Source organism: Elephas maximus, chromosome 5 (assembly GCF_024166365.1).
Source record: "Elephas maximus indicus isolate mEleMax1 chromosome 5, mEleMax1 primary haplotype, whole genome shotgun sequence".
NCBI classification, from domain to species: Eukaryota; Metazoa; Chordata; class Mammalia; order Proboscidea; family Elephantidae; genus Elephas; species Elephas maximus.
This window is the reverse complement of record NC_064823.1, coordinates 146,402,435-146,427,215: the sequence shown is the minus strand read 5'-3', so window position 1 is coordinate 146,427,215 and position 24,781 is coordinate 146,402,435. Positions and strand designations below refer to the sequence as shown.

At 39.3% G+C, this 24,781-nt stretch overlaps 1 long non-coding RNA gene across 4 annotated transcripts in view; it reads right to left on the bottom strand.

The window, feature by feature from the left end:
• The window catches only part of LOC126077475 (uncharacterized), a 51,097-nt gene extending 26,693 nt beyond the window's left edge, over positions 1 to 24,404 (bottom strand). The window contains exons 1-5 of one of the 4 annotated variants that reach the window (XR_007517757.1): positions 24,208 to 24,404; positions 14,436 to 14,526; positions 13,286 to 13,329; positions 12,718 to 12,915; positions 5,938 to 8,130 (exon numbers count right to left, since the gene is read on the bottom strand). This is a non-coding gene — a long non-coding RNA (uncharacterized LOC126077475). Of the gene's footprint in view, positions 1 to 231; positions 582 to 5,937; positions 8,131 to 12,717; positions 13,330 to 14,435; positions 14,527 to 24,207 lie in introns of those variants that run through there. The other 3 variants (XR_007517756.1, XR_007517755.1, XR_007517754.1) reach the window with 3 other exon arrangements.
• Positions 24,405 to 24,781: the final 377 nt, after the last annotated feature.

Here is a 24,781-nt window from a genome sequence, read left to right as displayed (position 1 = left end):
TATACACAATGTTGTTGCTGTTAGGTGCCATCCAGTCGGGTGGGGCTCATAGCAATTCTATGTACAACAGAATGAAACATTGTCTGGTCTTGTGCCATCCTCACAATCCTTGTTATGCTTGAGCCCATTGCTGTAGCTACAATCCATATTGTTGAGGGTTTCTTCTTTTTTGCTGACCCTCTACTTTATCAAGCGTGATATCCTTCTCCAGGGACTAGTTGCTCCTGTTAACACATCAAAGGTGTGTGAGACTAAGTCTCACCATTCTTGCTTTTAATGAGCATCCTTGCTTCTAATCGTACTTCTTTCAAGACAGATTTGTTTGTTCTTTTGGCAGTCCATGGTATATTCAATATTCTTTGCCAACACCATAATTCGAAGGCACCAATTCTTCTTCAGTCTGCAGGTTTCACATGCATATGAGGTGACTGAAATCACCATGACCTGGGTAAGGTGCACCTTAGTCTTCAAGGTGACGTCTTTGCTGTTCAACACTTTAAATAGATCTTTTGCAGCAGATCTTCCCAAATGCAATTTGTCCTTTGATTTCTTGACTGCTGCTTCCATGGGTGTTCAATACCCTAATACAGAGCAAAAATAGGATACAAACCATAACTAACGATACACATTGGGATCTCCTAAAACTTAAACACTTATTCTCCTCAAAAGACTTCACCAAAAGTGTAAAAAGAAAACCTATGGACTGGAAAAAATATTTTTAGCTATGACAAATCCAACAAAGGTCTAAAATCTATAGGAAAATCCAACATCTCTACAACGAAAAGACCAACAACCCAATTAAAAAGTGAGAAAAGGATATGAACAGATACTTCACTAAAGAAGACATTCAGGTAGCTGACAGAAACATGAGGAAATGCTCTCAATCACTAGCCATTAGAGAAATGCAAATCAAAATGATAATGAGATACCATCTCACCCTGACATTACTGGCACGAATCCAAAAAACAGAAAATAACAAACTTTGGAGAGGCTCTGGGGAGATTGGAACTCATATACTACTGGTGGGAAAGTAAAATGACACAACAATTTTGGAAAATGATAAGGTGCTTCCTTAAAAAGCTGGAAATAGAAATACCATAAGATTCAGCAATTCCACTCCTATGAATATACCCTAGAGAAATAAGATCTGTCACACAAGTAGACATATGCACACTCATGTTCACTGCAGTATTATTCATAATAGTAAAAAGGTGGAAACAACCTAAGTGCCCATCAAGAGATGAAGGGATAAACAAACTATGGTACATACACAATGGAATACTACGTAACACTAAAGAACAGTGATGAATCTTCAAAACATCTCACGATGTGGATGAATCTAGAGGGCATTACGTTGAGTGAAACAAGTCAGTCTCAAGAGGGCAAATACTGTATAAGCCCACTATTATGAAAACTCATATAATACACAGAGAAGGAAACAATCTTTGATGGTTAGGTGGGAGGGGAAGGGTGGGAGGGAAAAACACTAACTAGACATTAAAAAAAAAACACACCCGTGGTAGATTCGAACTACCGACCTTTTTGTTAGCAGCCAAACTCTTAACCACTAAGCTGCCCGGGTTTCCAACTAGACAATAGATAAGTGGTAACTGGTGAAAGGTAAGACAGTACATAACATTGGGAAAGTTAGCACAGCTTGACCCAGGCAAGGTCATGGAAGCTTCACAGACATATCCAACTCCCTAAGGGACTGAATTACAGGGCTGAGGGCTAGAGACCATGGTCTCAGGGAACATCTAGCTCAACTGGCATGATATAGTTTACAAAGAAAATGTTTTCCATTCTACTTTGTTGAGTAGTGTCTGGGGTCTTAAGAACTTGTGAGTGGTGACCTAAGATACTTCACTTATCCCACCCCCACGTGGAGCAAGGCAGAATGAAGGAAATCAAAGGCACAAGGGAAAGATTAGTGCAAAGGACCAATGAACCACAACTACCACAGCCTCCACCAGACTGAGTCCAGCACAACTAGATGGTGGTAGGCTACCACCACTGGCTGCTCTGACAGAGATCACAATAGAGGGTCCCAGACAGAGCTGGAGAAAAATGTAGAACAAAATTCTAACTCACACATACACAAAAAAAGACTTACTGGTCTGGAGAAACCCCGAGTATGGCCCCTGGACACCCTTATAGCTCAGTAATGAAGGCACCCCTGAGGTTCACCCTTCAGCCAAAGATTACACAGGCCTGTAAAACAAAATGAGACTAAATGGGCACACCAGCCCAGGGGCAAGGAGGAGAAGGCAAGAGGGGACAGGAAAGCTGGTAACAGGGAACCCAAGGTCAAGAAGGAGAGAGTGTTGACATATCGTGGGGCTGGCAACCAATGTCACAAAACAATATGTATAGTAATTTGCTCTATAAACCTTCATCTAAAGCAGGATAAAAACTGTAGGCATAAAACCCTTAAAATATCTATTTAATAGTATTTATGTATTTTTTTTATGTATGTAATACATGTATAGTACATAGAATATAGTATTGAGGAATTCCCTCTGTCTAAAACACTGTGTTCTCATTGTAGGGAAACTGCAAAATATCAGGAGGAAGGGAAAAATCAACAAAGACAGGCTACCTACAAAGCGACACCAATGAGATTCTCGACAGGCTTCTCAGTCAGCAAAAACCGAGGCCAGAGAGCTCTTGAGTACTATTAGGAAGTGCCAACCGAGAGTTCTAACTCAGATGAATTATTATTCAGGAATGAAGGCAAATAAACATTTTTAAATATATAAAATTGTAAGTGTTTGCTCGATGGTCAATAAAGAATTATTAAAGATATGCATTAGAAAGTAGACAAGTGAATACAGAGGGAAGTCTCAGGATACAAGGCATACTGGGGAGTACTGAAATTAATAAATTGTGTTGGCCAATTTCATTCAAAAGTGATGTAAAAGAAGCAGAAATTTAAAAAACCCGGTATCTTTGTGTCTTTTCTTAAAACTAAGGAAGAGGAATATTTGATGGCTAAAGAAGGCTAAAATCCTTGTTGTGTCCAGAAGGAAGATAATATACTGTAATCTTCTGGGTATTAGAAAAAGTGTTTGCTAATTATATATGTTAAAAAGTTAACTAAAACAATGGAAATAAAACCCATAGGTTGTAAGCCAGTGGTGGCACAAAATAAGTATGAAAGAAACATTATCAACCTAGTGGAGGCAAGAAAAGGAGAAAACACAAAGAAGCAAAGGAAAAGTTTGGTAAAGTCCAAACACAAAATAAAATGCAGAAATAATTCCAAATATATCAGGTATTATAATATGCGTAAGTAGATTAAATCTTTGAAAGACAGAGATTAATAGATGGATACAAAACCAAAATCCAACCATATGCTACTAACAAAGGACACCACAGAACAGGACATCACATAGACATGTTACAAACAAAGAAATGAGAGAACGTATTAGCTTTTTTAGCAATATTAGTATAACACAAAATAGAATTAAAGCATTAATAGGAACAAGAGGCCAACGTAGTCATAATTAAAAGAATGACCCTCTTAGAAGATGCAACGATCACAGCCTGTTTGCACCTAACAGCATATCCTAGAAAAATACAAAATAAAAATGGACCGAAACGTAAGGGAAGATGGGCAAATCTACAATTTTAGTGAGATATTTAACACGCCACCATTAGATACTTACAGAACAAGCCGAAGAGATATTACTAAGAGAAGATTTAAGCAGTATAATTAAAAACTAACGCTGAAAGATAGAACTCTGAGTCCAACAGAGAATCTGTATGCCTTTCCAGTACATGGAGTATTTACACAATGATCACATTAGAACACAGAGGAACTTTCAATAAATTTCAAAGAATCAGTATAATAAAGTTCATGTTATCTAAATACAAAGAAATTAAACTAGAAATCAATGATAAGATAGTAAAAATATCCCCATGTGTTTAGAAAAATAAAATTACACTCCAAATCATTCATAAAATAAAAAGACCCAATGAGAATTAAAAATATTGGAATAATAGACCAATAATAGTACCTTAAATGCATTCCATAAAAAAAAAAAAGATTGAACATAAATGAGTTAAGTATTCAGTTTATGAGGCTTAAAAAAGGGTAAACCTAAAGGCTGTGTGAGAAGGAAATAATAAATAGAAGAGTAAAAACTAAACAGAATAAAGGAACAATAAAAGAAGCAAGGAAATTCAAATACTGTTCTTTAATAAAAACTAATCAAATAGAAAAACCACTAGCAAGACGGATAATGAAAAAAAGGTGCAAAGGAATGAAAAATGTAACTAAAGTATACCATAGAGATTTAAAAACATCAGAAGGAAATGTCAGACATATATTTATGCTACTAAATTTTAGCACTGGTAAAATGAACAATTTTCTTAAAAAAAAAATTTTTTTTTTTTATTGTTCTTTAGATGAAGGTTTACAGAACAAACTAGTCTCTCCTGAGCAATTAATGCACAAATTGTTTTGTGACATTGGTTGCCAATCCCACGACATGTCAGCTCCTTCCCCTTCTCAATCTTGGGTTCCCCACTATTAGCTTTCCTGACCCCTCCTGCCTTCTTGTCCTTGACCCTGGCTGGCGTGCCCATTTAGTCTCATTTTGTTTTATGGGCCTGTCTAACCTTTGGCTGAAGACTGAACCTCAGGAGTGATTTCATTACTGAGCTAAAAGGGTGTCTGGGGGCCATACTTTCATGGTTTCTCCAGTCTCTTTCAGACCAGTAAGTCTGTATTTTTGTGTGTGTGTGTGTGAGTTAGAATTTTGTTATACATTTTAGAAAATTATTTTTAAAATGCCAGTTTGAGTCAGGAAGATTTTATTTTTTCAGTTACTGTTGAGTCCATCTAGCTCATAGCTACCCCATGTGTGTCAGAATAGAACTGTGCTCCACAGGGTTTTCAATAGCTGATTTTTTTGGAAATAGTTGCCAGACATTTCTTCCAAGGCACCTCTGGGGGGACTTGAACCATTGCACCACACAGTGACTCCCAGTAAGATGTAGACAAATAAAACAGTAACCATCAAAGAAGCTGAGATGGTAATTAAAATTCTCTGTCTTCCCACCTATTAACCCTAGCCATACAAGCGTCAAAGTCATCCGTCTTCTGGACAAGATGGTTTTTAATAAGAAAGTTTTACCAGTTCTTTGATGAACAAAAGATCACCATATAATAAAAACAGTTGCAAAGAATTAAAATAGAATGAAAGCCACTCAGCTCGTTTTGTGAGAATATTATAATCTTGATACTCAAACTAGGCCATGAAAGTAAAATAAAATAAATTTATATATCAATTTCGTTTGGGAATACAGTTGCAGAAACCCTAAATAAAATACAGAGAAGTTGAAATCAACATATGTGTGGGCCACATATACATACATATTCACACATATCAATGTCAGGTAGGGCTTATTTCAGCAATGTGAGGCTAGAGCTACATGAGAAAATCTAATCAGGTAATTTGTCATATTAACAGATTAATGCCATGTATCATCTCAACAAATGGAGAAAATGACACTGGATAAAATTTAGTACTTAGCCATGATTTCATATGTGTTCATATACAGTTGTTGTTGCTGTCATGTGCCATCAAGTCAGTTCTGACTCATAGCTACCCTATGCACAACAGAAGGAAACACTGCCCAGTCCTGCACAATCTTCACAATTTAGCACAGTACAACAAAACATTTATGTGTGTGTGTATACATATATATATATAACCAAAAAAAACCCCAGTGCCCTTGAGTCGGTTCCAACTCATGGTGACCCTATAGGACAGGGTAGAACTGCCCCATAGAGTTTCCAAGGAGCACCTGGTGGATTCAAACTGCCAATCTTTTTGTTAGCAACCGTAGCGCTTAACCAGGGTCTCCTATACACACACACACACACACACACACACACACACGTATATATATATATATATATATACACACATGTTGTTGTTAAGAGCTGTGGAGTTGGTCCCATTCATAGCGACCTGGTGTACAACAGAACAAAATACTGCTTGGTCCTGTGCCATCTTCACAATCGCTGTTATGCTTGAGCTCGTTGTTGCAGCCACTGCGTAAATCCACGTCTTTGAGGGTCCCCTTTTTCTCTGACCCTCTACTTTACCAAGCATAATGTCCTCCCCAAGGGACTGATCCTGATAACACGTCCAAGGTATGTGACACTAATACTCATCATCCTTGCTTCTAAGGAGCATTCTGGCTGTACTTCTTCCAAGACAGGTGTGTTCATACTTTTGGCAGGTCATGGTATATTCAATATTCTTCACCAATACCACAGTTCAAAGACGCCAATTCTTTTTTGGTCTTCCTTATTCATTGTCCAGCTTTTGCATGCATATGAGGCAACTGAAAACACCATGGCTTGGGTCAGGCGCACCTTAGTCTTCAAGGTGACATATTTGCTTTTTAACACTTTAAAGAGATCTTTTGCAGCAGATTTGCCCAATGCAATGCATCATTTGATTTCTTGACTGCTGTTTCCATGGGTGTTGATTGTGGATCCAAGTAAAATGAAATCCTTGACAATTTCAATCTTTTCTCGTTTACCATGGTTGTTGCTTTTGGTCCAGTAGTGAGGATTTTTGTTTTCTTTATGTTGAGGTATAATCCATACTAAAGGCTGTAGTTTTAGACCTTCATCAGTAAGTGCTTCAAGTCCTCTTCACTTTCAGCAAGCAAAGTTGTGTCCTCTGCGTAATGCAGGTTATTAATGAGCCTCTCTTAATACTGAGTCTATGTTCTTCTTCATGTAGTCCAGCTACCCAGATTATTTGCTCAGCATACAGATCAAATAAGTATGGTGAAAGGATACAACCCTGACACACACCATTGTTGACTTGAAACTACACAGTATCCCCTTGTTGGTCAACATCTTTCTGATATTCTCTGCTTTCAGCCAGGATCCACCTGACAACATCAATGATATCCCTGGTTCCACATCCTCTTCTAAATCCAGCTTGAATTTCTGGCAGTTCCATGTCTATGTACTGCTACAATTGCTTTTGGATGATTTTCATCAAAATTTTACTTGCATGTGATATTAGTGATATTGTTTGAAAATTTCCACATTCAGTTGTATCACCTTTCTTTGGAATAGGCATAAATATGGATGTCTTCCAGTTGGTTGGCCAGGCATAGAAGAGTGAGCACTTCTAGCACTATACTCATTTGTTGAAACATCTCAATTGATATTCCATCAATTCCTGAAGCCTTGTTTTCCGTCAATGCCTTCAGTGGACTTCTTCCTTCAGTACCATTAGTTCCTGATCATATGTTAGATCCTCAAATGGTTGAACATTGACCAATTCTTTTTGATGTAGTGACTCTGTGTACTCCTCCCACCTTCTTTTGATGCTTCCTGCATGATTTAATATTTTACCCATAGAATCCTTCAATATTGCACTTCAAGCCTCGAATTTTTCTTCAGTTCTTTCAGCTTGAGAAATGCAATATGTTGTTTGACTTCTTGACTGCTACTTTCATACGTGTTGATTGTGGATTCAAGGAAAATGAAATCCTTGATAACCTCAACCTTTTCTCCGTTTATCATGATGGTGCTTATTGGTCGAGATGTGAGAATTTATGTTTTCTTTATGTTGAGATGTAATCCATAATGAAGACTGTAGTCTTTTACTTGCATCAGTAAGCACCTCAAGTAGTCTTTACTTTCAGCAAGCAAGGTTGTGTCATCTACATATCTAAGGTTGTTAATGAATCTTCCTCCAATCCTGATGCCGAATTCTTTTTCATATAACTCAGTTTCTCAGATTATTTGCTCAGTATAAAGACTGAATCAGAAGGTGAAAGAATACAACCTCGCCTCACACCTTTTCCAATTTTAAACCATGCAGTATCCCCTTATTCTCGTCCAAGAACTTCCTCTTGATTCAGGTATAGGTTCTTCATGAGCACAATTAAATGTTCTGGAATTCTTATTATTCACAATGTTATCCATAATTTGATGTGATTGGCACAGTAAAACATCTTCAGGAAATTGATAAAACATAGGTTGCTGATAAACATCCTCCTGGTATTCTCTGCTTTTCTCCAAGATCCATCTGACATCAGCAATGATATTCCTTATTGCAGGTCCTCTTCTGAATCTGGTTTTAATGACTGGAAATTATAAAAAAAAAAAAAAAAAAAAATTGTAATTTTTAAAATATTAAAAATCTGAAATATCTTGTTAAATTTACTCCTTAAATCCACTGCTGTCGAGTCAATTCCAACTCGTAGACCCTTATAATGTATTATGTTATTATATCCACTTGCTATAAAAAAAAAAAAAAAAAAAACCAGTTGCCATCGAGTCGATTCCTACTCATAGCTACTCTGTAGGACAAAGTATAAGTGCCCCACAGAGTCTCCAAGGCTGTAATTCTTTTTTTTTTTTCCTTAACTGATTGCATTTTTATTTATTTATTTTTATTGTGTTTTAGGTGAAAGTTTATAGCTCAAGTTAATTTCTCATTCAAAAATTTATACACAAAATGTTTTGTGACAGAATATGACAGAACATACCTCTTTCTACCCTGGGTTCCCTGTGTCCATTTGACCAGTTCTTGTCCCTTCCTGCCTTTTCTTTTTTTAGTTTTTTCCCTTATTTTTTTTTTTTATTAACTTTTATTGAGCTTCAAGTGAACGTTTACAAATCAAGTCAGACTGTCACATATAAGTTTATATACACCTTACTCCGTACTCCCACTTGCTCTCCCCCTATAATGAGTCAGCCCTTCCAGTCTCTCCTTTCGTGACAATTTTGCCAGCTTCCAACTCTCTCTATCCTCCCATCCCCCCTCCAGACAGGAGATGCCAACACAGTCTCAAGTGACCACTTGATATAATTAGCTCACTCTTCATCAGCATCTCTCACCTACCCACTGTCCAGTCCCTTTCATGTCTGATGAGATGTCTTCGGGGATGGTTCCTGTCCTGTGCCAACAGAAGGTTTGGGGACCATGACCTCCGGGATTCCTCTAGTCTCAGTCAGACCATTAAGTATGGTCTTTTTATGTGAATTTGGGGTCTGTATCCCACTGATCTCCTGCTCCCTCAGGGGTTCTCTTCTGTGCTCCCTGTCAGGGCAGTCATCGATTGTAGCCGGGCACCAACTAGTTCTTCTGGTCTCAGGATGATGTAGGTCTCTGGTTCATGTGGCCCTTTCTGTCTCTTGGGCTCTTAGTTGTCGTGTGGCCTTGGTGTTCTTCATTCTCCTTTGCTCCAGGTGGGTTGAGACCAATTGATGCATCTTAGATGGCCGCTTGTTAACATTTAAGACCCCAGACGCCAGATGCAGAATGTTTTCATAATAGAATTATTTTGCCAATTGACTTAGAAGTTCCCTTAAACCATGGTCCCCAAGCCCCCGCCCTTGCTCCGCTGACCTTTGAAGCATTCATTTTATCCCGGAAACTTCTTTGCTTTTGGTCCAGTCCAATTGAGTTGACCTTCCATGTATTGAGTGCTGTCCTTCCCTTCACCTAAAGCAGTTCTTATCTACTAATTAATCAGTAAAAGGCTGTAATTCTTAAAGGAGTAGACCGCCACATCTTTTTCCTATAGAGTGGCTGGTGGATTTGAATCGCCAGCCTTTAGGTTAGCAGCCAAGAGCTTAATCACTTTGCCACCAGGCCTTCTAGCTATATGACACATGTGGCACTAAAAATTAGTGGCAAAATTTATCAAGCAAAATAATATTTGGAAAAAATAATTAAAATTAAAACCCTACCACACACTGAACACAAAATATAGGCAAAAAACGTGACAAGCAAAATGTTTAAATGTTTAGATGAAAATATATGAGAAAATCTTTATGACCTTGGGTTAGGAAAAGATACGATAAAAGAGTAACAAAAAACACAAACTATAAAGGAAAAGATGAATAAATTTGAGTATATTAAAATGAACATTGTTCATTATAAGATAGTATAGACAAATCACAGACTAAGTTACATTATTTACAACCCATATTAGTTATAAGGCTTTTGTATTCAGATTTATAAATAACTTCTACATATCAATATGAAAAAGACAAACACCTTAATAGGATAATGGAATGGATAAAGGAAATAAATAGGCAATCCACAGAAGAGAAAATATGAATGGCCAACACACTGAAGGTCAACCTCACTAGCAATCTGGAAAATACAAAATAAAATGGTAATGAGATACCTTTTAACACTTATCAGGTTGAAAAAACAAATTTTAAGTCAGTTAATTCTAAAGTTTAGATCAGGCATGGGGAAGATGTGAAAACTTAGAAACTCCCATACTACTGCTGGTGGGAGTATCTAGTAGTTCAATCAATTTGGGGAGCAATGTGACATATCTGGTTCATTTGAAATGGTCCCATGTATTTAGTTAGATTTCCCAGAAGCCAATTCTGAGTTGAGGATTTGTGTCTAAGTGGTTTATTAAGGAAGTGTTCTCAGGGGAGACCACTGAGGGAGCTGCGGAGCAGGCCAGGGAAATGGAGGAGGCCAAAGAATGGTGAAATCACAGCAAAGTCTTGCAGAGGCTGCTTTATCCTGATCCCACAGGGGAGCCCTGGAGTGTAGGTTACACCTTGTGAGTGTCCTGACCGAGGGCAGGGGAAACTGGACTTTCCTGCTTCTCCACCGCTTACCACATGGACATCAGTCAAGGGCAGAGGGGGTAGGGGAGTGTATGTTTGATACCTCAGGCTTTCTGCCTGCAGGCAAAGAAGATCTTCAGGTGCTGGATGTTAACTTTCACTTATAACACCTAAAGTGGTGTAGGCCACAAAAAAACTGAAAACATTTTGGTGGACATCAACAATGCCAGTACAAGCCTACACCACAGTGCGTTCATTCCACTTCCAGGTATATTTATGAGAATCTTTGCTCATTGTGCAGCAGGAGACACACACAGGAACATTCATAGCAGTATTGTCTATGACAGGGAAATACCGGAAATAACCTGAGTGAGCATCAAAAAGGTAATAGTTAAATAAATTGTGGTGTATGTTTACTAGGAACACTTCATAGTGGTTAAAACGAATGAGACTACATATTTCTTCACGGATATTTCTCAAAAACACAAAGCTGTGTAATAATAAAAAAAGCAAGTTGTAGAATGAAAAATGCTGCATGACAGACTCCATTTAGATCAAATTTGAAAACAAAAAAAATTCTATCTTTTATGGCTTCATGTTGTTGTTAGTTGCCCTAGCGTCAGCTTAGATTCATGGTGACCTTATGGATAACAGAGCAAAACGTTGCCTGGTTCTGCGCCATCTTCCTGGTCATTGGTATGTTTGTCTACATACAGATTATTTGCTCAGCATATAGATTGAATAAGTATGGTGAAAGGATACAATCCTGATGCACATCTTTTCTGATTTTAAACCATGTAGCCACAATTCAAAATGAGAAAAAACAGCAGCAAACATCCATTAATAAGTGGAACATGAAATGTATGAAGTACATTTCATGAATCTAGGAAAATTGGAAATTGTCAAAAATGAAATAGAATGCCTAAATATGGATATCCTAGGCATTAGTGAGTTGAAATGGAATGGTATTGGTCATTTTAAATTGGATAGTCAGATGGTCTACTATGTCAGGAATGGCAAGTTGAAAAGGAATGGCATTGCATTCATCGTCAAGAAGAACATTCCAAGATCTATCCTGAAGTACAACACTGTCAGTAGGATAATATCCATATGTCTACAAGTAATACCAGTTAATATGACTATTATTAAAACTTACACACCAAACATTAAGACCAAATATGAAGAAATTGAAGATTTTTACCAACTTCTGCAGTCTGAAATTGATTGAACATGAAATCAGGATACATTGATAATTACTGGTGATTTGGAATACAAAAGTTGGAAACAAAGAAGAAGGCTCAGCAGTTGGAAAACATGGCCTTGGTGTTAGAAATGGTACCAGGGATTGCATGATAGAATTTTATAAGACCAACAACTTCTTCATTGCAAATACATTTTTTGAGCAACATAAACGGTGACTATACATGTGAACCTTGCCAGATGTAATACACAGGAATCAAATCGACTACATCTGTGGAAAGAGACAATGGAAAAGCTCAATCTCATCAGTTAGAACAAGGACAGGGGTCGACTGTGGAACAGACCATCAATTGCTCATATGCAAGTTTGAGTAGAAACTGAAGAAAATTAGAACAAGTCAGTGAGAGACAAAGCATGGCTTTGAGTATAATCCCGTCTTAATTTAGACACCATTTCAGGAATAGATTTGATGCATTGAACACTAATGACAGAAGACCACAAGGCTTGTGGAATGACATAACGACATCATACATGAAGAAAGCAATAGGTCACTGAAAAGACAGGAAAGAAAGAAAAGACCAAAATGGATGTCAGAAGAGACTCTGAAACTTGCTCTCAAGCTTTGAGGAGCTAAAGCAAAAGGAAGAAATGATGAAGTAAAAGAGCTGAATAGAAGATTTCAAAGGGTGGCTTGAGAAGACAAAGGAAAGTATTATAATGACATCTGCAAAGACCTGGAGATAGAAAACCAAAAGAGAAGAACAATCTCGGGGTTTCTCAAGCTGAAAGAACTGAAGAAAAAATTCAATCCTTGAGTTGTAATATTGAAGGATTCCAAGGGAAAGCTATTAAACAACTCAGGAAGCATCAAAAGAAGATGGAAGGAATACACAGGGTCACTATACCAAAAACAATTTGTTGCCACTCACCATTTCAGGAGGAAGCATACGATTAGGAACCAATGGTACTGAAGGAAGAGGTCCAAGCTGCACTGAAGGCGTTGGTGAAAAACTAGGCTCCAGGAATTGACGGCATACCAACTGAGATATTTCGACAAATGGATGCAGTGTTGGAAATGCTCACTTGTCTATGCGAAGAAATTCGAAGACAGCTACCTGGCCAACTGACTGGAAAAGATCCTTATTTATGACTATTCGCAAGAAAGGTGATACAATCTGATGTGGAAATTATTGAATAATACCATTAATATCATATTAATATCGATATCAATACTGATGTCAGATGGATCCTGGCTGAAAGCAGAGAATACCAGGAAGATGTTTACCTGTGTTTTATTGACTATGCAAAGGCGTTCATCTGTATGGATCATAATAAATTATGGATAACATTGTGAAGAATGAGAATTCCAGAACACTTAATTGTGCCTATGAGGAACCTGTATATGGATCAGAGGCAGTTGTTTGAACAGAACAAGGGGATACTGCATGGTTTAAAGTCAGGAAAGGTGTGTGTCAGGGTTGTATTTACTCACCATACCTATTCAATCTGTATGCTCAGCAAATAATCCGAGGAGCTGGACTCTACGAAGAAGAATGCGGCATCAGAATTGGAGGAAGACTCATTAACAATCTGCATTATACAGATGACACAACCTTGCTTGCTGAAAGTGAAGAGGGCTTGAAGCACTTACTGATGAAGATCAAAGACCACAGCCTTCAGTGTGGATTACACCTCCACATAAAGAAAACAAAAATCCTCACAACTGGACCAATAAGCAACATCAAGATAAACAGAGAAAAGAAGTTGTCAAGGATTTCATTTTACTTGGGTTCACAATCAATACCCACAGAAGCTGCAGTCAAGAAATCTAAGGACGCATTACATTGGGCAAATCTGCTGCAAAAGACCTCTTTAAAGTGTTGAAAAGCAAAGATGTCACCTTGAAGATGAAGATGCGCCTGACTCAAACTATGGTGTTTTCAATCTCATATGCATGTGAAAGCTGGACAATGAATAAGGAAGACCTAAGAAGAAATGAAGCCTGGAATTGTTGTGTTGACAGAGAATATTGAGTATTTCATGGACTGCCAAAAGAATGAACAAATCTATCCTGGAAGAAGTACAACCAGGATGCTCTTAAGAAACAAGGAGGGCAACACTAAGTCTTACATACTTTGGACCTGTTATCAGAAAGGATCAGTCCTTGGAGAAGGACATCATGCTTGGTAGAGGGTGAATGAAAAAGAGGAAGACCCTCAGTGAGATTGACACAGTGGCTGCAACAATGGGCTCAAGCATAACAATGATTGTAAGGATGGTGTAGGACAGAGCAGTGTTTTGTTCTGTCGTACGTAGGGTTGCTATGAGTCGGAACTGACTGGATGGCACCTAACAGCAAAAACAACAATATCCCTTTGTTCTGTTTGAACAAGGTATAAATAGGATTTAGGATTCCAATAGGTGTTTTGGGGGAGGGAACACAATTCAACCCATAAATTTTCCAGGAAATAACCAAGAACATCTGAGCTCCATTTTTCTTTTCTTTTTTTTTTAGAGTTTAACTTCTTTCTTTGGAATACAAGACTAAAGAGTCAATGCTGGTCCAGTGTGAGCTATACTGTGTGGTTTTAGTAGGAACAGAGTGCTGGTCATTAAGCTATTGTCTCCTAGCTCCAAACTCACTTACCATGTTCTGTTGTGCCGTGACTCTGCAGTTACAGTTCTCCTTTGTCAGCTGCATCCCTGTAAGTTTCCACCACTGGAGGCACTATAGTGGACTGGAAAGATGGAAGAGGGAAAAGTGACATACTCTTCCTGTTTTGTGTGTTCTTTTCATTAACATTGCCACCAAAGAGCACTTTGGCTCTAGCCTATGGCTTCTTTCAGCAACCCAAGAAACCAACTACATCATGCCTCTCAAAGAGGCTGAAGTTCAGCTTCCCTGGGTCCCTCCTCTAAACTCCTGAGACACCAGCACTTGGAAGCAGCATCTTCTTAGAGGTCTTATCTCAGCTTGGTAGGGCTTCTCGTTTGAGCTGCTAGGTTCTGACCACCTAAATCTCTTCCTTTACCCGCTTCTCTACAGTGTTCTAACTCAGTGCTTCCGTTTTGTTTTTCAGCCCATCAAGCAGTTTAAACAATTCACAATATTAAATTTTCCTGTTGAAATATCTAAGGTGTTGTTTGTTTTCTTGTCTAGACCCTGGCTGATACAAATAATTGGTTAGTTTTCCCCTCTCTAGGATGCTGAATAAAGCATAAATTGATGAGAAGTCCAAGTTTTACATTTGAAGAAGCTGAGGTGCCGTCGAGTCAGTTCTGACTCATAGCGACCCTATTTCCAACAGAATGAAACACTGCCCAATCCTGCGCCGTCCTCACAATTGATGCTATGCTTAAGTCCATTGTTGCAGCCACTGTGTCAATCCGTCTCATTGAAGGCCTTCCTCTTTTTTGATGACCCTGTACTTTACCGAGCAACATGTCCTTCTCCAGAGACTGATTCCTCCTGATAACACGTCCAAAGTGTGAGAGATACAGTCTCGCCATACTTGCTTCTAAGGAACATTCTGGTTGTACTTCTTCCAAGACATTTTTGTTCGTTCTTTTGGCAGTCCCTGGAATATTCAACATTCTTTGCCAACATCACAATTCAAAGGTGTCAATTTTTCTTCCATCTCCCCTGTTCATTTTCCAGCTTTCTTACACATATGAGGCGATTGAAAACACCATGGCTAGTGTCAGGCCCACCTTAGTCTTAAGGTGACATCTTTGTTTTTCAATACTTTTAAAGAGGTCTTGTGCGGCAGATTTGCCCAATGCAACGCGTTTTTTGATTTCTTGACTGCTGCTTCCATGGGTGTTGGTTGTGGATCCAGGTAAAATGAAACCCTTGACGACTTCAATCTATTTTACTGGAGGTAAAACTGTGGAAAGCGTATTTCTGGGACATATAATTTCAAATTCCATCATTCTCTTTTGCTTCATACTGACTAATACCATGCATTCTTCCTTTCCATTCTTGGTTTTTCCTTATTGTGAAACTCTAGTACATATTCCTGGATGGCGCAAATGGTTAAGCACTGGAATACTAACTGAAAGACTGGAGGTTCAAACTCACTCAAAGAACCTTAGAAGATGGGCTTGGTGATCTGCTTCTGAGAGGTCACGGCCTTGAAAGCCCTATGGAGCAGTTCTACTCTGTATACATGGGCTTACCACGGGCTCACTGTGAGTTGGAATCAACTCAACGGCAACCAACAACAACAGCAGTACATACGTTTTCCTAAACTCCAAAAATTCTGATGTGAGTTTGTGTGTATTACCAGCCTTTTGGCAGAGTAGAAGTGAAGGTTTTTGGAATAATGCAGTTCTGTGAAGAAGCCATGGTAAGATAAAGCCAGGTCTTGGAATTGCATTCAGCTGCAGTTGGTGAGAAGGTGTGGAGATGAGTGTATAAGGGGCTGACAGAGCCAAGCCTTGGTCTTAAACACCAGCTGCCAATTACTGAACACCTGTGAAGCGCAAGGCACTAGGCTACATGCTTTACACTTATTATCACATTCGATACCACATTGCCAGTTAGGTACAGTGGGGTTGCACTGTGTAATTGTACGTACATTTAATTTGGGTGCATTGAAACTTGTGTGGGAGGAGAGGAAGAGGGAGAAGAGGCAGAAGGTGGAGAGAAGGAGGAAAAGGGGAAGTAGTAAGTGGGAAAGGGAAGAATTGCACAGGAAGCATTTAAATAATACAATCATTTCTGGTTACCTTTCCATTAATTAATTAATTAATGTTGGGCTTGGAGTGGCCTGACATGGGCACATGAAGCCATTATCCCCTTACATGTCCTCTGTTTCAAATGCTTCTCATATTGTGAACATCAGTTCTGCTGAGTGCAATTTTAATGTTTAAGGCTACATATTTTGCATTCAATATAGCCCCAAATACAAGCCAGCTACTTCATCTGGCTCTCGAGTGAAGAAGCAGCAACCCTTTCCAACACTAGAGGAAAAGCTGGCTCCTTTGGACTTAATGAAATACAGTAATCACATTGACTACACACTAGCAGCCTTCTTAAAGATTCTTTTTAATCTCCATGATTTTTGCCCTGTGATCTGCTTTAGAGTTTAATTGCTGAATGTGCCATTAGTATTTTTTTTTTTTCCTTAATCTTACCAAGCTGAAACTGATACCCAGAAAGGGTTATTTCTTTCTCCAAGGTCACAAAAGGGGTTCGTTGGACTGAGTTGGGATTTGAACCCAAGTATCTTCCCTCAAGGTCCTGGGGTAGCACAAGTGATTTGTGATTGGCTGCTAACCTAAAGGTTGGCTGTTCTAACCCACCCAGCGGGGCCGTGGAAGAAAGGCCTGATGATATACTTCTGTAAAAATTATAGCCAAGAAAACCCTATTGAGCAGTTCTACTCAGTAACACATGGGTTCGCCATGGATCAGAATCCACTAGATGGCAACCGGTTTGGTTTTTTTGGGGGGGGGGGGGCGGAAATTAACTTTCTCTAAAGCTCTGCTCTTGTCTGCTGCCTCACACAGGGTATAGAAGAACAAAGGTTGGCAGCTGTACTTGGGGTGCCAGAGATGCATGTCAATACATAGGTTTTCCAGGGGCTCGATCACAGCAAAAGGTGCCAGAACAAACCTCCCAATACTTGATTCAAACCTGAAGTCATCTCATGTAACTGAATTTCTGCAAAATAATCCTTTTCCTTAGGTCTTGCTCTTCCCTTGATGGAATAGGTTCCAAGAGCTGGCTTTTATTCCCTCTAGAGGCGACAGTGAATTCCTTAGAAATAAAATATGCCGATTTGTCACTTGGAATGATCTGGTGACTTAGAAGAGCCGTGCTTATTTTTGCCATTTGTCTTTCCCTGGCCCTCACTGTGGTCATCTGGGTTTAACATCCTCGGTGGTGGCAAAATGAAAGGCAGTGTGTGTTTTTCCTTGAGATTTTCAAATTTGAATTTCCTTTTGGGAGTGTCCTTGCTGCTCAATTGAAATTAGAGCAGGATGAACTTCTTGAAACTGTCACCAACCTGGCCTCAGGCTGACTCCTGAACCTCCTGCAGGGCAGGTCCCCTGAAGGGCCAGCATGAAATGTCTCTGCAGGGGAGATTAAATGGTTTAATAATGTCCCATTAAACCCCCAGCTTTCAAACCTTTGGATACCACTGGTAACCCCAAAGCTCCTATTTAAGTGACTTTAATCTCAGATAAGGGTTTTACTGTTCAGAAAGAAGGCACTGGCTATATTACCACTGGCTACACGTAGGGGTGAGGGATGGTGAGTGCTTGTCAGATTCTTGTAAAACCTGTTAGGATGTTTGCTTATGTGGAGTGGAAGGAGGAAGTGGGGTTTGTGTTTAAACAGAAATACTTCATAATGAAAAATAATAGATGATTGATTCAAGGACAAGTGATCTCAATACTCCATGAAGTGAAGAGTTTGATTACTGTAACTTTCTGTACACAAAGCAACAAAACAAACAGAAGAAAACAAGAAAAAAGCCAGAAACCACTGGAACAAACAAATCGGTGTTATTTCCAGTTCTAGGGAACATAAGAAGCATCAAAAGTGAGTGAACAAGCCAATCAGGGGGAATCAGCAGAGAGATTCCAAACAGAATTCAGTACAATTTTAATCCAGGGTGTTTTCTTATCTTATTTCAAGCCTTAAAAACCAGAAAGCAAGCAAGCAAACGAACAAAAAACCACACCAGTTGCTGTCAACTCAGCTCTGGCTCATGGCAACCCCATCTGTGTCAGAGCAGAACTGTGTTCCATAGGGTTTTCAATGGCTGATTTTTTTCTTTTTTGAAAGTACATCGCCAGGCTTTTCTTCCAAAGCACCTCTGGGCTCAAATCTCCAACCTTTTGGTTAGCAGCTAAGAGTGTTACCCATTGTCACCACCCAGAGACTTCTTCAAGCCTTTTACAACCCAACATTCCTTATTCCTACTTTTTTTAGAGTGATTGGATAGTATACAGTTTTTTAAAAAAATAAATTTCATGCTCTTACTGTAGTCAGGTGCTTTTTTAAAATAAACTTTTTATTTTAGAGCAGTTTAGCTTTGTGTAAAAATTGCAAAGGGAGCGCAGAGTTCCTGGATACCCCATAGCGGGCTTGCCTTACCATTACTATCTTACATTAGTAGGGCACACTTGTTAATTAACGAACTACTATTGATACATTATTGTTTACTAAAGTCTGTGCTTTATTCAGATTTCCTTAGTTTTTACCTGATGTCCTTTTTCTGTTGCAGGAGCCCATCCAGGGTACCACATTACATTTAGTAGTCATGTCTCCTTAGGCTCCTTTTGACTGTGATGATTTCTGACTTTCTTTGACAGTCTTGAGGAGTACCGGTCAGGCATTTTGTAGAACGTCCCTCAGCCGGATTTGTCTGATGTTTTTCTTATGATTAAACTGGGATTATGTATTTTGGGAGGAGACCTCAGTGATAAAAGGCCATTTTCTTCACATAGCATATCAAGGGTACATACTATCAAAGGGTATATCCTATCTACGTGAAGCATCAGTGTTGGTGGTAACCTCGGTCACCTGGCTGAGGTAGTGTTTGTCAGGTTTCTCCACTATAAAGTTGTTTCCCACTCCTACCCACTTTCTATACTGTATTCTTTGAAAGGAAGTTGCTATGTGCCATCCACACTTACTGAATGGAAAGTTGTGCTCTACCTCCTTGAGGGCAGAATTCCTAAATACTTCATTGGAATTCTTCTACATGGAAGATTTGTCTTTTATCCCACATTTAATGTCAGTATGGACTCATGCATACAAGTTTTATAGTTTTGGCTATAATCCAATACTACTTTATTTTATTGCTCAAATTATTTCAGCTGTGGCCATTGGAACCTCTTTCAGTAGGCTGTTGTGTCTCTTTGACATACCGTATCTTTTTTGGGGGGGAACTTCCTTACTTTTTGTCGCTATAAGATGCTCCAGACTTATCTTGTATATTTCCTACCCCAATCTAGAGTAAAATCAGAGTAGAATTAGCCCTGGTTTCTTTTTTTTTGGCGAATGGTATTTGAAACCAAGATCTGGATGCTAAATATACTTGTGGCTATGGGGATGTTATTGCTTCTAGACCCTCCTATATGTGTTTATAAATAGTTCTTTGGTGTGAGGATTTATGCTAATTGGGCTAGGAGTTTGGCTGTGTTTAATATTTGCTGTAGCTATAGGTATTAGAGGTTTCAACTCCTCTAATTTCCTTGTTTTCTTCTCTACTCTTGATTTTGGGCTTTCCTAACTACTCCTCCTCAATGACAGCCCTCGTTTTCCAGCTGTTTAAGCTATAAGCCAATGTTATTGTATAAAGCTGTGTTGTTGTGGTGGCCATGAGTGGGGGAGAGAAGCGTTCTATAATCTTATTAAACCTTAGTCTTTTAGCAGGCCTGTATCTCTGAGTGTAAGCTTCACAAGTGCTTTTCCAGTGGTGTAGCTTTCTCTCCACACTTCCTCTCCTCCCTCCGCTGTACCCAATACACTTTAGAAAGAGACAGAAAGGCTAGAAGGGAACAGAGTGGGAGGAATGTCTTTCCCCTGCTGGGATAAAGTCTGGCGAAGATGTTTCTTTGGAGAGTAAGCCTTTGCTATGGAGAATTCTCTGGGTGTATTTCACAAAGTTTATTGTTCCCCAGACCCTGCCAGAGTTACAAGGGGAATCTTTCTTGGCTTGTCACTGTAAGAGCCTGGTGAGGGTTTCTAAAGGTAAAACTCATAAAAATGTGGGGGTGTGCAGTCATTTTTCAATCTCATGCTAGTTTGTAGTCACTCTGCAGCAATTCCTCAAAATTTCCGTTTCCAGTATTCCTACCATCTTGCATCTCCACTGATTTCTACTGCAAGGAAGCAGTTCTCAGCCCTGTCTTCGAATTTGCTTGTCTCTCCTGATTTTAGAGTGGTGGTTTGTCCCGCAATCTCAGCTCTTCGATGCGTCAAAGTTAGTTTTCAAATTGTTCAGCCTTTTCTTGTTGTAAAGATAGAACCAATGACTTCTAAGCTCTTTACATATGGGAGCTGAAACTGAAATTGTAGTCAGGTGTTTATTTGGGGTAAAAATATCTATCTAAGATAGATCAGCTTTGGTAAGGTCCAGCTCAACCTTTTATCTTATTCACGAACTTTCCTGGGTCTCTCCAGCTTAGTGATCTTCTCATGTCTAAGTTCCTGTGGCAATATTAATAAAAGTAATAATTATAATAATGTTATTGTTAGGTGCTGTTGACTCATAGTGATCTTAGGTGCAACAGAACGAAACACTGCCCAGTCCTGCACCATACTCACAATCTTTGTTATGCTTGAGCCCATTGTTGCAGCCATTGTGTCAATCCGTCTCGTTGAGGGTCTTCCTCTTTTTTGCTGACCCTCTATGTTACCAGGCCTGATGTCCTTCTCTAGGGACTGATCCCTTCTCATAACATGTCCAAATTATGTGAGATAAAGTCTTGTCATTCTTGCTTCTAATGAGCATTCTGGCTGTACTTCCTCCAAGACAGATTTGTTCGTTCTTCTGGCGGTCCATGGTATATTCGATATTCTTTGCCAATGCCACAATTCAAAGGCATCAACTCTTCTTCCATCTTCCTTATTTGTCGTCCAGCTTTCATAGGCATATGAAGCGATTAAAAACACGATGGCGTGGGTCAGGTGCACCTTAGTTCTTAAAGTCACATTTTTGCTTTTTACTACTTTAAAGAGGTCTTTTGCAGCAAATTTGCCCAATGCAATGCATCATTTGATTTCTTGACTACTGCATCCATGGGCTTTGATTGTGGATTCAAGCAAGATGAAATCCTTGGCAACTGCAATCTTTTCTCCATTTTTCACGATGTTGCTTATTGGCCCAGTTGTGAGAATTTTTGTTTTCTTTCTGTTGATGAGTAAGCCATACCGAAGGCTGTGATCTTTGATCTTTATCAGTAAGTGCTTCAAGTCCTCTTCACTTTCAGCAAGCAAAGTTGTGTCATCTGAATTTTGCAGGTTGTTAATGAGTTTTCCTCCAATTCTGATGCCCCATTATTCTTCATATAGTCCAACTTCTCAGATCATTTGCTCAGCATACATATTGAATAGGTATGGCGAAAGGATACAACCCTGACACACACCTTTCCTGACTTTAAACCAGTATCCCCTTGTTCTGTCCAAACAACTGCCTCTTGATCTATGTACAGGTTCGTCATGAGCACAAAAATGTGTTCTGGAATTCCCATTCTTCTCGATGTTATCCATAATTTGTTATGACCCACATAGTTGAATGCCTTTGCACAGTCAATAAAACACAGGTAAACATCTTCCTGGTATTCTCTGCTTTCAGCCAGGATCCATCTGACGTCAGCAGTGATATCCCTAGTTCCACCTCCTCTTCTTAATCCAGCTTGAATTTCTGGCAGTTCCCTGTTGATGTACTGCTGCAACTGTTTTTGAATGATATTCAGCAAAATTTTACTTGTTTGTGATATTAATAATATTGTTCAGTAATTTCCACATTCTGTTGGATTACCTTTCTTTGGAATGAGTACAAATATGGATCTCTTCCAATCAGCTGGCAAAGAAGCTATCTTTCAAATTACTTGGCATAGACAAGTGAGCACTTCCAGCTCTGCATCTGTTTGTTGAAACATCTCAATTGGTGTTCTATCAATTCCTAGAGCCTTGGTTTTCGCCAATGCCTTCAGTGCAGCTTGAACCTGTCCCTTCAGTACCATCAGTTCTTGACCATGTACTACCTCCTGAAATGGCTGAAAGTCAATCATTTCTTTTTGGTTCAGTGACTCTGTGTATTCTATCTTCTTTTGATGGTTCCTAATAGTAATGGAAGCCCTGGTGGTGTAGTGGTTAAGTGCTACAGCTGCTAACCAAAGGGTCGGCAGTTTGAATCTGCCAGGCGCTCCTTGGAAACTCTATGGGGCAGTTCTACTCTGCCCTACAAGGTTGCTATGAGTCGGAATCGACTCGATGGCACTGGGTTTGGTTGGTTTTGGAATAGTAATAATATCCAAAAAAAGTCTTTTGCTGTCAGGTAGATTCCAACTCATTGTGACAATATATGACAGAGTGGAACCACCCCATCTGGTTTCCAAGACTGTATTCTTTATGGAAGCAGACTGCCACATCCTTCTCCCATGGAGTTGCTGGTGTATTTGAACTGCCGACCTTTTGGTTAGCAGCCAACTACTTAACCACTGCACTACCATGGCTCCTTAATAATAGTAATAATAGTAATAGGTAACATATAATGACTGCTGACTCTGCCAGGAGCCATGTTATTTTTATTGCTTAAATGGATCCTCTCAACCCTTATATCCTATCTGTGCAGTAGACTGAGTCTTGTCTACATATGAGATAGATTATCATTCACTTATTTATTATTAGCCTCATTTTATAGATGAAGACACTAAGGCACAGAGAGCAATCTGCCCAAGGTGACATTATTAGTAAATGTCAGTGTCCACACCAGCCTCTGCTCTTCTCTCATATGCTCTTCTGGACCCTGTAAACATATCAGTAGAACCATCAACTACTAATTGTTAGTACCACTCACACGGCACATACTAAACACCAAGTTTTCTTATTTTACTCTGATACGTGAACTCTTTTTCATATAAATAGGCTGTAAATTTCTTTACAGCAAAGACCGCGATTTATGGAAGTGCCTCATACATGTAGACCCAAACCTAGTTGCTGTTGAGTCAATTCTAGCTCATGGTGAACTCATACATGTCAGAGTCGAAGTGTGCTCCATGAGATTTTCAATGGCTGATTTTCTGGAAGTTGATTGCTAGGCCTTTTTTCCTAGGTGTCCCTGGGTGGACTCAATCCTCCAGTCTTTGGGTTAGCAGCCCAGCATTTTAACTCTTTGTACCACTGAGGAACTCCTACATGTAGACAAGGGTCAACAAATATTTGTAGATGAGTTATCAGGATTATCAGAATGACTGAATAGAACCAAACTCAATCTTAAAGGCTTCTAAAGGAACCTAGGTGCTTATACTTATAAGTACCTTCTTTGTGCCCTTTTAAAACTTATGGTATTTTATATATATATTTTTATATTATGAATCAGAATTGATTCGATGGCAGTGGACTGTGGATTGTGGATATTGTATAGAATTTCATAAAATATTTCAGGATTCACTATTTGCATGGCTTATTTGTACCTTGCTCTTCTGGCTGTAACTGACTATGAAAAGCTGAGAATACTTTTCTCAGGTCAACTTTTCCCACCCCCCACTACTGCTCTATATTCTAAAGATCCAAGGGAGAATTCATGAGACTCTGTTTTATTAACAAATGGAGATCCAATTTTTGAATGGGGGGGGGAAGAAGTCTTAGGCTGAGATCTCTAGAGCAGCAAAACCAGTAAAAAGTATAAATATATATATATAGAGAGATTTATATCAAGGAAACAGCTTACACGATTGTAGAGGTTGGAACGTCCCAAGTCCATGGGTAGGAAAACCCAAGAACGGCAGGTCAGGGAGCAGAACTCTTGCTTGAAGGCTGTGAAGATCGACGAGTCCCAAGACTGACAGGTAAACTGCTAGCAGAAGTTCCAAGAATGGGAGGTCAGACAAGAGGCAGCTGCTGAATCCAGAGCAAGCCAAAAATCTTGACAAGGCGAGCAGAAAGGAAGTAGGTGGCAGAGCGTGGACAGGTGAATGCTAAGGGGCAATGAGCCACCACAGGCCCCGCCCCTACCAGTAACACTCAGCAGATTACATCACACATTGAATTTCAACAGGGAAGTGATCACAGCATTATACAACTGCCAAAACACTGAGAATCATGGCCCAGCAAAGTTGGCACACAATGTTAACCATCAAAGGGGAACAGAAGGAGCTCTAAGGTAGACAGTAGGAAGTTATCCAAACTCAGAGAAAGAGCACTGGATTCCACAAAGACTGGGGGTTTGGAGAGATGGCATATTTCTCAACATGGTAGGGGCCTGTGCCCCACTCCCATAAAGATCCCTCGTGGTGGTCAGGTGG